The sequence below is a fragment of the Peromyscus maniculatus genome, chromosome 3, assembly GCF_049852395.1.
Source record: "Peromyscus maniculatus bairdii isolate BWxNUB_F1_BW_parent chromosome 3, HU_Pman_BW_mat_3.1, whole genome shotgun sequence".
In the NCBI taxonomy this organism is placed as follows: domain Eukaryota; kingdom Metazoa; phylum Chordata; class Mammalia; order Rodentia; family Cricetidae; genus Peromyscus; species Peromyscus maniculatus.
In genome coordinates this window covers 166,929,148-166,943,858 of record NC_134854.1, presented here as the reverse complement: position 1 = coordinate 166,943,858, position 14,711 = coordinate 166,929,148, and the positions used below count along the sequence as shown (strand labels likewise).

At 45.1% G+C, this 14,711-nt stretch overlaps 1 long non-coding RNA gene across 2 annotated transcripts; it reads left to right on the top strand.

Annotated features, from left to right (window-relative positions):
• Positions 1-2,002: 2,002 nt before the first annotated feature.
• On the top strand, positions 2,003-10,681 carry LOC143272569 (uncharacterized). Of its 2 annotated transcripts, none has more exons than XR_013050239.1 (3): positions 2,003-2,305; positions 5,363-5,488; positions 8,605-10,681. It is a non-coding gene; the product is annotated as an uncharacterized LOC143272569 (long non-coding RNA). The 2 variants fall into 2 exon arrangements; XR_013050240.1 differs by having other exon boundaries at positions 4,759-5,488.
• Positions 10,682-14,711: the final 4,030 nt, after the last annotated feature.

The window sequence follows — 14,711 nt, the reverse complement described above, 5'->3', positions numbered from 1 at the left end:
GACACAGGAAAGGCAGACAGCTGGCAACATGTGGTCAGTCAGTGGGATTATGGGATTGGAAAGCAGAGTTAGAGGCACAAGAAGAGAGACGGTGCAGGTGGTAGGCACCAAGGAAGCTGTGGGAAGCTGACATGAGGGGCTGTGCTCATGGTGAGAGGCTGAAGCAGGGAAGGGGGATGAGACTGAGTAAGAGGACGGAATATGAGGAATTTCCCTTACATACGGGTACTGAAAGTGTTATTGACTCTCCAGAAAGTGCTGGAAGGGTAATGGTGAGCCAGGAGGCCAAGCCACAGGGAACCGGGAGGGTGTCTCAGGGATCTGCCGGCATGTACAGCAAGGACACAGCTCTGACGTGGAATAGTCCAGCTGTACTCAAGCCATACTCAACAGACAACAGAACTCAAGCCATGATGTTGGAATGAAGCAGATCTCTGGGCATGTTAGTTCACATCTTTGATCCCAGCACTCAGGAAGTCGAGGTAGGTGGATCTCTGAGTTCGAGGCCAGCCTGGTTTACATAGTGAGTTCCATGACAGCCAGGACTACACAGAGAAACCCTGTCTCAAAAAACCAACCAACCAACCAACCAAACAAACAAACAAATGGGGTTGGGGATTTAGCTCAGTGGTAGAGCACTTGCCTAGCAAGTACAAGGCCTTGGGTTTGGTCCTCAGCTCCGGAAAATAAAATTAAAAACAAACAAACAAATAAAAGAAACAATTTCGAGGGCTTATGTACCAAGAAAATTCACAAGAAGAAGGGATTGCTTGCTGGAGAGAACCAGGGAGGCTGGTGGAGAATAAGATAATAGCAGTACATGCTGAGTCGGCAGAAAAGATGCCACGCCCCCTTTTAGGTCATGTATGCCTTTATTGTCTCAGTTTCTCTTCCTGTTGCTGTGATAAGATATTCTGACTAAAACAACTTCCAAGGAAAGGGTGTATTTCTGCTTACAGTTCCCCATTACAGTTGGGAAAACTACAACCACAGGCACTGGAGGGAGCCGATCACTTCACATTCCCAGTCAGAGAGCAATGAGTGCGGGCGCGCGCGCTCGTCAGCTCAGCTGGCTTTCTTCACTCTCACATCCTGGGGCCCTGCTCAGGTGCCACTCACAACTGAAAGAAGTCTCCCCGTGAGGAACCCAACCAGGACAGTTCCTCTCACACGTTCTCAACGATCCTCACAGGTGTGCCCGATGGCTTCTCCCAGAAACCCAGCTGATAATCCTGACCAACGCACCAAGACAGAAGTGCAGAGGAGATATAGGCCCCTGGACTGTCAGAAACAACTGATTTTCATGAGGCTCTGTCTCCTGGGAGGCCGACAAGCAGCTGATTTGAGTTCTTTCCAGGTGGAAATGTTAAACTGTTGAGGTGAGTCCTTTGGGGTAAGATGTTTGGTCTTTTAGGTTGCACCTGACAGGATGTGGTTTTGTGACCTGGTGGCTTTGAGAGGATGGGATTCTCAGTTCTCAGTGGGGCTGTTCTGTGGTCTGTCTTGGCTCTCTCTGTGGCAATGTCCCTTGCCTGACAGGTTGCTGCTGGCTCCATTGACCCTTTTGGCTGATACCTACCAATGGTGTGACTTGCCATCTAATGACTTCTGCAGACTGAGCTGAGAGAGCCTGGCCTGCTGTGGCCCCTTGGCCTTTCTCCCCTGTTCTCTATTAGGTCCCTGGGCTAGCAGAGGATGAGGTCCTTCTACCCTTCATTGTGAGTGGAGAAGAGCAGTGGTAGCCACCTTGGTCTCTGTCCATGGCTTTCACATTCTGCCCCTTGTCACCAGCACTCTGTTCCCATCTAGACAACCAAGGAGAGGCTGCGTCAGGCACTAGGGCGATGCCCTCTTACACTAGGTCACCCCATTTCCTTTCCACTGTTTCTAAGCATGGGATTGCTGGAGAGGCTACTTCCTCTACAAACGCTAAAATCTCACTGGAAGCAAGGCCTCCCACAGATCAGCCTCAGTGCTCACTGGAGGCAGCCAGAGACTCCAGCTGCTTCTCTCACCTCCTGATCAACCTGGTCCTTACTGTGCTCCATTCAAGGTGCACAATCCTGCACCCAGTCCATGCTGAAATCTCTCAATCTTACAATCCATGCCACAGGGGATGGAGAGATGGCTCAGCAGGTCAAAGTGCACACTGCTTTGCAGAGGACCCGAGTTCAGTTCCCGGCACCCACATCATACAGTTCACAACCACTGGAGACTCCAGTTCCAGGGTTCCAAATGACACTGTTCCTGAGGAGACATGAACAAACATCTACTCACCCTAAATAGGAAACCAGTATCGTTCAAGGTAAGGACACCTGTAAGTCCAACTTGCTGAACCAATGAATCCACTGGGGTTCCATATAGAAGTAAGGGTAAGGAGTTATAGGAGCAGAAATAACTCAAAGACAGCTGCATTACCAAAGCCCACCCCAGCACGGGTGACAGCTCACAAAGCTGGGAACCTGGAGGGCACTGCCCCGCCCGAAGGCAGATCAATAGCTGCCGAGTTTTCTCCCGGCAGCTCTGTTGGTTGAGCCTCTTCCAGGCAGCCAGCTGGTCTAAGAGTACCTCTTAGGAGTTCTTACTGCTCGTACACACTTGGGGAGGGAGAGGCCTAGTGAATCTGGTCAGTTTTAGGAACTTCTTGAAGCTTTTGAGTTGTTTGCTTTCTAAGCTTAATGAACTTCCCTGAAGGATGCAATGTTCCACTTTCCTTTAGAACATCCTGTGTCTTAACAAGTTTCCCACTAAGATGGAAGGTTTTAACATCTTTTTTAAAAAATTTTATTTATTATGTATACAGTCTTCTGCCTACACATATGCCTATAGGCCAGAAGAGGGTACCAGATCTCATTACAGATGGTTGTGATCCACCATGTCGTTGCTGGGAATTGAACTCAGGACCTCTGGAAGAACAGCCAGTGCTCTTAACCTCTGAGCCATCTCTCCAGGCTTTATCTAGGAACAGACTGAGAAGCAACAAGGGGATCTGATATCTTCTTCTGGACTCTGCAGACACATGCACAAACCCACACATATGTCCACCCATTAAAAAAAAAACTTTTCAAAAAAGAGAGTTCATGTTACATTAATTAGTAGATTGTTTTCCTTCTCTTTGGTCATCTTAGTCCATTTCTATTGTGATTAGAACACCTGAGACCGGGTAACTCTAAAGACAGTGAAGGCTGTTAAGGTCATGCTTCTAGAGGCACAAAGCCAAGGATGGGTGGCGTCTGGAGAGAACCTGTGCTGCTTCAGGCACGGTGACGACAAGCCGGAGCACAGGCAGATTCAGTGACAAGTGGGAGCACAGGCAGACTCAGTGACAAGTGGGAGCACAGGCAGACACACTGCAAATTAGGGAATGAAAGAGATCAGGTGTTCATGACTACTCTTTGAGATGACCAATCCACACCTGTGGGAACTACAAGCCTCTCTTCACGAGGGTGGAGTTTCCATGACCCAAACACCCACCAAAGACTCCTCACACAGGAGCAAGGCTACACTGGGTATGAAACTACAAAACAAGTTCACTAGGGACAGACCATGTGCAAACTGCAGTGTTGGTGTGAGGACGAAGGTTGCTGCCAGTGATGGCTGAGACTCCTGAAACATAGCATTTCCAGGCTGTTAAGATGACTCGGTGTATAAAGGTGACTGCCATCAAGCCTACTGACCCAAGCTCAGTCCCTGAATCCCACATAGTGTGTACTGGTTAGTCATTATTATGGACTTGACACACATTAGAGTCACTTAGGGAAAAGGAGCATCAGTGGAGGGATTGCCTCAACCAGGTTGCTCATGAGCATATTTAAAGAACTTGTTTTGATTGCTAGTTAATGCAGCAGGGCCAGCCCCTGTGGGTGGTACCAGTCCTAGGCAGCTGTCTAGTCTGTTAGAGGAAGCTCGCTGAGCATGAGCGGAGCGGGTGAGAGGGGGAGTAAGGTAGAGGCCCCTCCATGGCTCCTGCTTCAGTTCTGGGGTAAGCGACCACGACTGCTCTGCAGGATGGACTGTGCCCTGGAAGTGTAAACCAACTAAACCCTTTCCTCCCAAGATGATGTTGGTTATGGTGTCTTCCACAACTACAAAGAACAAATGTGGAAGGTGAAAACATGATGGAAGGTGAGAACAGGTTACCCCAAGTTGTCTGCTGATCTTCACATGTGTATCATGGCATTCCCCACCCCCATGTAATGCAAACAATACATAAACAAGGAGCGACATTTCTGCACCTCCATTGTATCATGATCTGATGCCTCTCACTTTGTCTTGAGTTTATGTTAATAATAAATTATTTGGAGAGAAAAATTGGTTTCTACATAATTCAGAGAGGATTTAAATTTTTCATTGACACATTCATTATCTCTATAAATATACTTGAATAGTCAATGCTAAAAAGATTCATCATAGTGATGGGAGCATGTACTCTGTAAGGATAATGGTATGTTTTTCTATGATGAGCCATTGTTTTCTATTTTTCTATTGCAATATGATCTTTTTGTATGTTATCAGAAACTAGGCAGTGTTACTACAGACAGGACTTTTGTAGTCCCTCTTTATAGATGAGTGATGTGGTCCAAAGTCCCTGAAACTGTGGGTACTACAGAATCCAATGCTAACTATGTTGTGTTTTCTTACTCATACATACCCACGGCAAAGTTTCAGTTATAAACTAGGCAGAGATTAACTAATGACAAAATAAGAACATTTTACAGTGTACTGTAACAGACATTTGTTTCTGTTTATCATTTTCAGACACTGATGACGTTTGGTAACTGGTCCTGACCCAAACAAAATCTTGGGTAGAGGAAGATTCCTATGCTCAGCAATAGATGGACATCTGATGCAATAGTGAGAGGAGAGGGTGGGGAGGTTAGGATTAATGGATGAGTCACCTCATTTATATGGTTCTTTGTTGTTTTTTCTATTTGTCAAAAATGGAAAAAAATGATATTCATCTAGGTGTGGAGATGTTATCCAGTTTGGGAGTGTTCCATTTGCAAAATCAATAGGAAAATTGGGTCCAAAACAAAACAACAAACAGAAACATAAAAAGAGATTGCAAAGCTTAAATTCAAGAGGGTGGCTATTTCAGTAAATCATGAATCATGAACCATCCAGAGAGAGGTTCCCATTTTTTCAACTCATTTGCATTTTGGTAGACATTGAGAGAAACATCTACGTGATTATAGGTTTTACTTTCTTCACGTATGAAATAATTTAAAAATACTAGTTGGAAATTATGTATGGAAATAAACACCATCTCATTGCTATGGTGTGGGAACTGTATTGAGTGAGCCATTTCTTAAACAGAATTGAGTTATATGAAGTTCATGATCATCTCTTTCATTTCTTCCAGAAATAGCCCGTATTCCCATACTGCATCTGGAGCATGAACGGCCAAGGGAGCCAATGAAGAAAGCATTTCCTGTTCACGTGGAATAATCAAGTGGCACAGGAAGTAAGACACAGAAAACCTTCCATTGTAAGTTAATGCTGACATTGTAGAATATCTGCTAAATGTATAAAATTTGTCACAAATTTATCTAGTAGCTTCCTTCAGATCACATAAAATGTAACAATGCAGCCTCCAGAATTGTACCAAATAGAGAACAATAATTTCTGCTAATAAAAGTCCAGTTTAAGAAAGTTTTTTGTAGCCAGGCGGTGGTAGTGGCGCACGCCTTTAAACCCAGTACTTGGGAGGCAGAGGCAGGCAGATCTCTCTGAGTTCAAGGCCAGCCTGGTCTATAGAGTGAGTTCCAGGATAGGCAGGGCTACACAGAGAAAACATGTCTTGAAACTCACCCCCCCCCCAAAAAAAAAAGAAAAAGAAGGAAAAAACATCCTTTGTTAGTGCAAAGAAAAGATGAAAATCTCCAATGTGAGTGTTCTAAGTGCAGCTGCAGTCTACTAGATGTCATTTTTCAGTGAATACCAGGAGATTGATCATAAATGGGGGAGTGCGAGTTTATGTTTTGAGAACTGTCACTGTAGAAATAAATTCTAGATCCAGTCACATAATCACCTACTGTCATCTACCCTGCTTTCAGATGACACTGTCAGGCCTTCCCCCTCTTTCTTCATGGTAACTACTGGAGTGCAGTTCTATGAATATAAAATAATTCTGAAAATCCAAAACACTCACAGGTGATGAGTGAAGGACTTGTTCTTGGTGGCCGTGTTAAGAGCGATACTTGATATTAACATTGAGAGAATTAAGCCTGTACCTCTGAAGACGTTGTGAGGTGCTGGGACAAGTTAGCTGGGAGGTGGTGGGAGCTTTGAGAGGTGAAGTCTAGTGGGCGGTGGTTGGGTCCCTGGATTATGCTGTCCTCCCGGGGTGTGTTAGTCCCCGTGAGAGGGAAGTGGGATCACTTCGCTTTAGCCTTTTCTGTTCTCTCCCATGCTGTGACGCAGCCAAACTTGCCCTCTCCAGTAGCCACAAAGATGGAGCCTCAGATTTTGAACCTCTGGCTTCAAAACTGTGAGCTAATTAGGTCTGTCTTTGTCATGAAATACTCAGACTCAAAAATATTCAAAAAATGCATTTTGTCATAGCAACACACAGTGGAATAAATGGTAAATTTGTTCGTATGTGTGTTTTGGAGGGCAGGAATCATTATACCTACAGCAACACGAGGCATATAAGAAGTCCAGAGGCTTAATTTTTCTTGTGAAGGCAAAAGAGTGAAATTTAGAGTTTAACATTTTGTTTAGAAAAGTAAAGAGCAGAGCAGGCTTGCCTCTTCGATGGTGCAGCTCCTGCTTCAGTGGCACTGTGCCTTTAAGAGTCCGTCTTACACTTCCTGATGTAATTCTAATGCATACAAGGTAGTTTAGAAATACCCAAGTTACACCTTAGCTCTGATTGTGGAACTCGGTAATCTTCATGTAAGATGCAGTGACATCAAATTAGCCATGCACAATGGTCACTCTCCTTTCTTTCAGTGCACCATGTGTGTGGCCTCCAGAAGTGACTGCTTCTGCTAGGGGTTAGTTAGGCCGAGTGCCTTGTAAGCACACATCCTGTCATCTCCACGCTTGTATAAATGTCCCTTGGGGTGCTTGGCACATCCCAGATGCTCAGCAAATATTTGCTGGGTGAGCACAGTGGCTACAGTACATCCCACTTCTTAAATAACCAGTTACAGCTTAAAGCACTTGACCACTTCTGTTTCCTTACTTTACAAGAGAACCCCTGATAGATGACAGAATCTTTGGTTTTGTTTGTGGGTCAAGCACTCACTGGCTATGAATGGATTCAATTGTGGATGGAAAAGAGAAACAACCAACCTAAGAGTAACATCAGGGAAGCTCTGCATGGTGGTTATTTTTCTTGTCATGAGGCAGAGTAGTGAGCAAAGACAACTAAAGGGGGTTTGTTTGGCTCACTGTTTCAGGCTTATAATCCATCATGGCGGAGAAAGCTTGCCGGAGCATATGGCTGTGTCCTGATGGACCAGGAACCAGACAGGAGATAGGAAGCCCACAAGGCTATCAGCTGCAAGGCTGGCCCCCAGATACCCACTTCTATGCAAGACCCCACTTCCTCCCTGAAGCACTAGCTGCTGGAGACTAAATGTTCAAGCACACGGGATGGGGCCCAGGGCAGGGACCCAGGGCAGGGACACAGGGCAGGGGCCCAGGGCAGGGGGCACAGGGCAGGGGCCCAGGGCAGGGGGCACAGGGCAGGGGGCACAGGGCAGGGGGCCCAGGGCAGGGACCCCAGGGCAGGGACACAGGGCAGGGGCACAGGGCAGGGGGCCCAGGGCAGGGGGCACAGGGCAGGGGGCACAGGGCAGGGCACTTCACATCCAAACTGTACCATTTAGTTGAGGGCTGGGGAGAAGGAAAGCTAACGCTTCCATTATTGGAAGGAAGATATGAATGGCTATTCAATATTCAAAGTGGAACATGTCTAGTGTGATGATCAAAGCCACACTAGACAGAATCACGAGCGAGGGAGGCACAATTTGGTGGAATGTATGGCAAGCAGGAGTGAGGGGTTCAAAGTCATATCCTGAGACAGCTCTTCCTGTCTTCCCACATTTTGCCTAAGAATAGATTGATAAGAGTACAGTAAAGGGAAAAAAATCTTAGCTCATGTTGTTAGAAGAAAATACTCATGACTTAAAACCAAATGATTTTAAATTGTGAGAATACCATGTAAACTTAATGTAGGTTGGTAATATGACTGCTGAAAAACCAATATGCTGTGTCTTCACACAAATATGTGTTTGTCTGTATATGGCAGGGAGGGTAAATATAAATAATTCTTTTGTTTTTATAAACATGACAGTGATACTTTTCGATAATTTAAAATTTTATTGCATTTATTTGTATGTGCCTGTGCACGCCATGGTGCACATGTGGAGGTCAGAGGACGACTTGTGGGCATCAGTTCTCTCCTTCCACCACGTGGGTCCCGGGGATTGAACTCACGTCACCAGGCTTATGGCAAGCAACTTTCCCTACTGAGCCATCTTACTGGCCCCTCAATAATTCTTTACATCAGAAGCAAGAGGAAATTATAGGATGTTTTAGAAATGATAGCAGCCTAGGAGGTCGTGTGGTTGATATGGAGTGTCACCTTGACAGGATTCAAAGCTCTGGACATCCGTGAAGGAGTTTCTACATCAGGTCAACCGAGACAGAAGACCCATCTTAAACGTGGGCAACACCATTGCACAGACCGGGCCCCCAGCTGCACATAGAGAAGAGAGAAAGCCGAGGAGAATTCACCGGGCTCTGCTCAATGACCAGCTGCTCCATCTCCCGCCACTGTGCCTTCTCCACCCTGGCACCTCCAGCCCAGAACCCAGCTAGACGCTTCCTTCCTCCAATCCCGTTTATCAGGAGTTCTGTTGTGGCAACGAGACCACTGACTGAGGAGGGGCAGCATTTCAAGTGACATGGAGCGCTGGCTGGCAGCAGGAACAGATGCTTTTCTGGAGAATGTTCTGCAATCTCCTTCACCCACCTATCCCTTAGTTCCTCGCCACGCTGTTTTCACGGGGTCTCAGCAGTTCTGCCACACAAAGACAGGCTCTTCTGTGGCCCAGGAGGAAGTGAATGTCCTGTTGTCTCCCTGTACAGATGGCTTTGAGTGGAAGTGACATCTGAGGCAGGTGTCTTTCCCTTTGGGGAAATGAAAGTCTGTGTGAAGCGGCCGTGAAGACAGGATTTTTTAAGGACAATTTTGTTTTCTCCACTGTAGAACTTTTTTAACAGGAAAATACTGGGTCTTGTGACATTCATTGTTGAGAGTAGATGGGTGGAGTTGGGAGCATTTGGGAAGCTGAGTTGAGGCCCATAAATTTGTTCATCATCTACAGACAATTCCTGTTAGAAGAGGTCAGCATTTTATCTCTGTCAGCATTCTATCATTTAATGCTAGGATTGTTCAATACAATACCTGCTCTGGTTTGATAACCTGAGATTAAAATATGAAAGAAGCCAAATCTCTGCTTAATCTGACATGGTAACTAAGGCCAAAACTGTGGTTCAGTGGCAGCCCTCTCCCGGAACGTGGTCCCTAGAGACAAGCAGGCCCCAAACCCTGATAAGGTTGTCATGAAGGGCTACATTCCAATCTTTCTCGGCCTCTGCCAAGATGGGTGGATTCCAATTCTAACAGGCTTCATGAATTTCTATATACACTTTTTCCATTGAGATGTCCTGAAAGATGAGATACTGGCTGTACTGGCTGGTTTTGTGTGTCAACTTGACACAAGCTAGAGTCATCAGAAGAAGGAGTCTCAGCTGAGGAAAGGCCTCCATGAGACTCAGCTGGAAGGCATCTTCTCATTTAGTGATCAGTGGGGGTGGACCCAGCCCATGGTGGTGGTGCCATCCCTGGGCAGGTGGTCCTGGGTTCTATAAGAAAGCAGGCTGAGCAGGCCAAGGGAAGTAAGCCAGTAAGCAGCTCCCTCCTTTGCCTCTGCATCAGCTCCTGCCCCTGGGATCCTGCCCTGCTTGAGTTCCTGTCCTGACTCCCTTCAGTGATGAACAGCAATGTGAAGCAAGAATCTTAAAAGGTCTTATTAATAAAAACAAATGAGGAGCCAGGTATTGGGGTGAATGCTGAAAGATCAGAGAAATAGAACAAGCCACATCCAATCTCACCTCGCCAATTCCTCAGCTGACCTTGTTTCCTCAAACTGGAAGCCTCTGTGTCCTCATCCGAATGGATCTCAGCTGAACTGCTGCTTAAAAGCTTGAAAGGCTCTAGTTCCTGGTCCTCACGCCTTATCTACCTTTCTGCTTCCTGCCATCACTTCCTGGGATTAAAGGCATGTGTTTCCAGTGTGGCTTTGAACTCACTGATAATTCAGACAGAATGCTAGGATTAAAGGCATGTGCTACCACTGCCTACACCTATGTTTAATATAGTGGCTGTTCTGTTCTCTGACCCCCAGATAAGTTTATTAGGGTGCACAATATATTGGAGGACACAATACCACCACAGCAATGCTGAAGTGTGAGCCTAATAAACCCTTTCCTCCCCAACTTGCTCTTTGGTCCTGGTGTTTCGTTGCCGAGATAGAAACCCTGACTGAGATGCTGGTCCGCCAAGGTGAGTGAGTGGTTGAGAAGCTGTTGATGTACACGCTCTGCTGTGTCTCTGTGGGGAACATGAGAGAAGCTCTCCTCCTCCCTTGCCCATGTTCTTTGTTGAGACGGGTTCTGTCCTTAAACTTGCTCTGTAGCCGAGGGTCACCTTGAACTACAGGCACCATTATACCCAATTTTACGCAGCACTGGGGGTTGAACCTGGAGCTTGGCCCCTTAGGCAAGCACTCTACCCACTGAGCCAGCAATTCCTTACTACAGGAAAAGATCAGTGAAAACGTGAGAGACCACCTCCAGCCTCTGGCCGTGCGCTCTGCTCAGCCGCGCCTGTTCCCTCCTGCTCTGCCTTGCTTCCAGTCTATGGTGCCATTATTAGGTCTTGTTTGAAAAAGCCTTTCACATAATTTCCCTTTTAGCAAACGCCATTCATCGCTATACGATTCTGTTTTTTCATTTAAAATAATGCTCTATCGGACTAAGAAAACAGAAGAAATGCCCATAGTTTTGACCATGCAAGTCTCCTTTTCCACTTGTTATTTCCCCTATGGCTGGCTTCAATCTGTGATTCTCCTGCCTTAGTTTCCTGAGTGCTGGGATTATAGGTGTGTGCTATTCTGCTTAGCTAGTACATCATAACAACTGCATAAAGCATCATAGAAATATTATTTTGCTTTTTATTTTATTTTTATTTTACTTTTTGTTTTTTGAGACAGGGTTTCTGTTTGTAGATCTGTCTGTCTTGGAGCTCACTATGTAGATCAGGCTGGCCTTGAACTCACAGAAATCCACTTGCCTCTGCCTCCTGAGTGCTGGGATTAAAGGTGTGTGCCATCACACCTGGTGTTATCTTACTTTTTAATGTAGTCATATAAATAATTTTATATTGTTAACATCTTCTTTTGAAAATGATGTATATGTTTGGGTATGTGCACATGAGTGCAATACTTGGTAGACACCATAAGAGGGCAACAGATCTCCTGGAGCTGGAGTTACAATGGTTGTGAGCTGTCTGATGTGGGTGCTGGGAAAGGAACTTGGGTCTTCTGCAAGAGCAGTATGCACTCTTAACTGCTCAGCATCCCTCCAGCCCTTGTTTCAAGTTCATAAGAGTCACTGGCTAAGGTCCACACCACCACTAACCTGCTGATGTTCAACATTCACTTTATTAGCAATGCTGTATAACTGTGAATACAGTATTTTTGATACACAAGCTTATTTCCTTAGGACATACTTTTACATTCCCAAGCTGATATTTAAAGTGATTATATATCATGTTGTTTATTTGACTATCAGCATTAAAGTCTTCCTGTCAGGTATAGTGGTCATAGCGACATGAAAATGATCTAAATCTTAGGTGCTTTGTAAGAGTGGCTGTTTGACTGTCCCATGGGTGGACTGAGTATGAAGTGCACCAGGCTCAGAGAACAGACATGAACTGCCATAGAATAATCTTTTCGTACACTGTGAAGATGTGTCTTTGCCAAGGCACCTTCTGATTGGTTTAATAAAGAGCTGAATGGTCAATAGCTAAGCAAGAGAGGGTAGGTGGGATTTCCAGGGAGAGAGAGGAAGAGGAGAAGGAATCTAGGTGCACATTTCGACAGCAGACTTGGAACAAATCGGATGTGCTGTACTGAGGAAAGATAAAGAACCACACAGCAGAACGTAGATTAAAAACATGGGTTAATTTAAGTTATAAGAGCTAGTTGGAAACAAGCTTAAGCTAAAGGCCAAGTTTTCATAATTAATAATAAGCCTCCAGGTCATTATTTGGGAGCTGGTGATCCAAAGATAGTCCAGCAAGAAAGACTAGCTACAGTGACCATCACACACAGACACTCCAGCTTCTTCCTGGCAGCACATGGTTTTCAGCTCTGCACACTCTGAAGTCTTCACTCCTCTTAGCTATCACCAAGCCAGTGAGGAGCCTCTTGACCTTAGGCCAGGGTTCAAATCCTGAATGGAACAATCGAGAGCAGTACAGAGACCCGAAGGGCTTTGGAAATGGGACCATGCTTTGTAAACCTCTCTTGGTATTTTAGAACCTTAGCTGGCCAATTATTCTTTGTGGGCTCTGTGTCCATGTTACAGAGTTAGATAGGCATGTCCGCCCTTCCCCTGGGATACGAGCAAAGCAGTGCAGTTTCTCTGTGGGTTTTATCTGCTCCATTCTGAGAAAAGATAAAAAGCCTTGGCTTGTAAAAGTTAGTGTTCTCACATGGCATCTGTAGGTGGTTATTTAGACGCTTTTTTCAATTTAATTAAATTAATTGATTTATTTTGGTGTCACAACACTTCATTGTTATGTCTGTCATTTGCCTGTTAAAAAATTGATTTCTTTTGCATGTATTAAGAGTTCAGATATCCCTGAAAGAACCCACATGTCAACAACTAGCAAGTGCTTGCTAGTGTCCCCAGATGGGTCTGATATGTGCGGAAGAACTGTTGACGAAGTCTCTGGTGATGGTTCTGGCAGGGCTCAGGCACCAGTGGCATTTTGCTCTGGTGGTGACATCTTGATTGTGGATTTTCTCTGATGTCCATGTTGCTTGTCTCATAATCTTAACACATCTATTTGAGCACTTTCTTTGCACCAGGCTCTGCCATGCCAAGGCCATTAAACGTATTTTCTAATCCAGACCATGTGATGTAGGCATCATTATTGTGTCCATTCTACATATAAGGAAAACGGGGTTCCAAGGTTTATTATTTGCATAAATATTGGCAAAGATTTAATTTGTGAACGGGTATCCCCTTCTTTAATATTTTGATGAATCTCAATTCTAATTATTTTCCTCTTCCCCCTCCCCTCTGCCTTCCCCCTTCTCTTCCTTCTCCTGTGCTAGAGGTCAAAACCCAGGCCTCCGGCATGCTCAACAAGTGCTCTACTATTGAGCTATACACCCCCCAAGCCCTGATCACGATTCTTTAAAACATTCCAATAATTGATAACTTGTGTTATGCCTTAACACAGTGCTTCTCATTGCAACATCCTTCCTCGCTAGACCTTGTAGGGCTGGAATGCCAGGGTCGGACTAAAGCATGAGGAATGTTTGTGTGTCTAGAGCTGTGAGCCTACAAAACAGGTGGGAGAATATTTCTTACCATTAAAAATTAATTATTTAGGTTATCATACAAAGTGATTGGTTTCAATATGGTGATATTATACATTTATGTCATGATACTTGATTCTCATTCATAGCCCCCCATCCCCTCCCATGCTCCGTCCCTCTGCTCCAGGATTTCTTCCTTCCCACAGGTAATTCCAACTTCTTTTTTTATCACAGATACTCTAATGCCTTCTCTATTTCCCACCTCCCTTGAGATCTCTTCTCCCCTCTCATGAGCCCCTTCTAACGTAATTTCATCACACACACACACACACACACACACACACACACACACACTCTAACACATACACACATGTATAGTTTCCAATCTGTGTTCCAGATCAGTGGTTAAGAATACTTTATGTGCAATCTTGAGGACCAGGGTTTGTATCCTAGCAACTACAGAACTAGACAGTTTCCTGCACACACCCGTAATCCCAGCTCTAAGGGCAAGGGGTGGAGACAGGAAGCTTGCTGGAACTTGCTGCATTCTAGCCCAGCTAAGAACAGGAGTCCCAGACTCAGGAAGAGACCTTGCCTAAAAGGAAAAGGTAGAAGGTGAGCAAGGAGGAAAGCTGCCACACTCTTCTGTCCTTTGTATGCACACACAGAGACATATACCCAATAAATAAGTCCTTAAATCTAGGTTATGCATGTGAGTGAAAATATGTGGTGTCTGAGTCAGGTTTATTTCACTTAACATGGTGCTCTCCAGGTCCATCTTTTCCCCTGAGAAAGTCTTGATTCATTCTTTTTACAGCTGACTATAATCCTATTGTGTATATGTGCCACATTTTCTTTGTCCACTTGCTGATGGACAGCTGGGTGGGCTTCATTTCATGACTTGTGGACAGTGTAGCAGTGACCAGATCTGCAATCAGCATTGTGATATGTTGACATTCAGTCCTTTAGGTGTACACTTAACTGTATAGCTAGGTCATATGATAGTTCTATTTTAACATTTAAAAATAAATTGTTGTTATAATCTTATCAGTGTGGGGCGGCGTCACCCAGTGCACATGT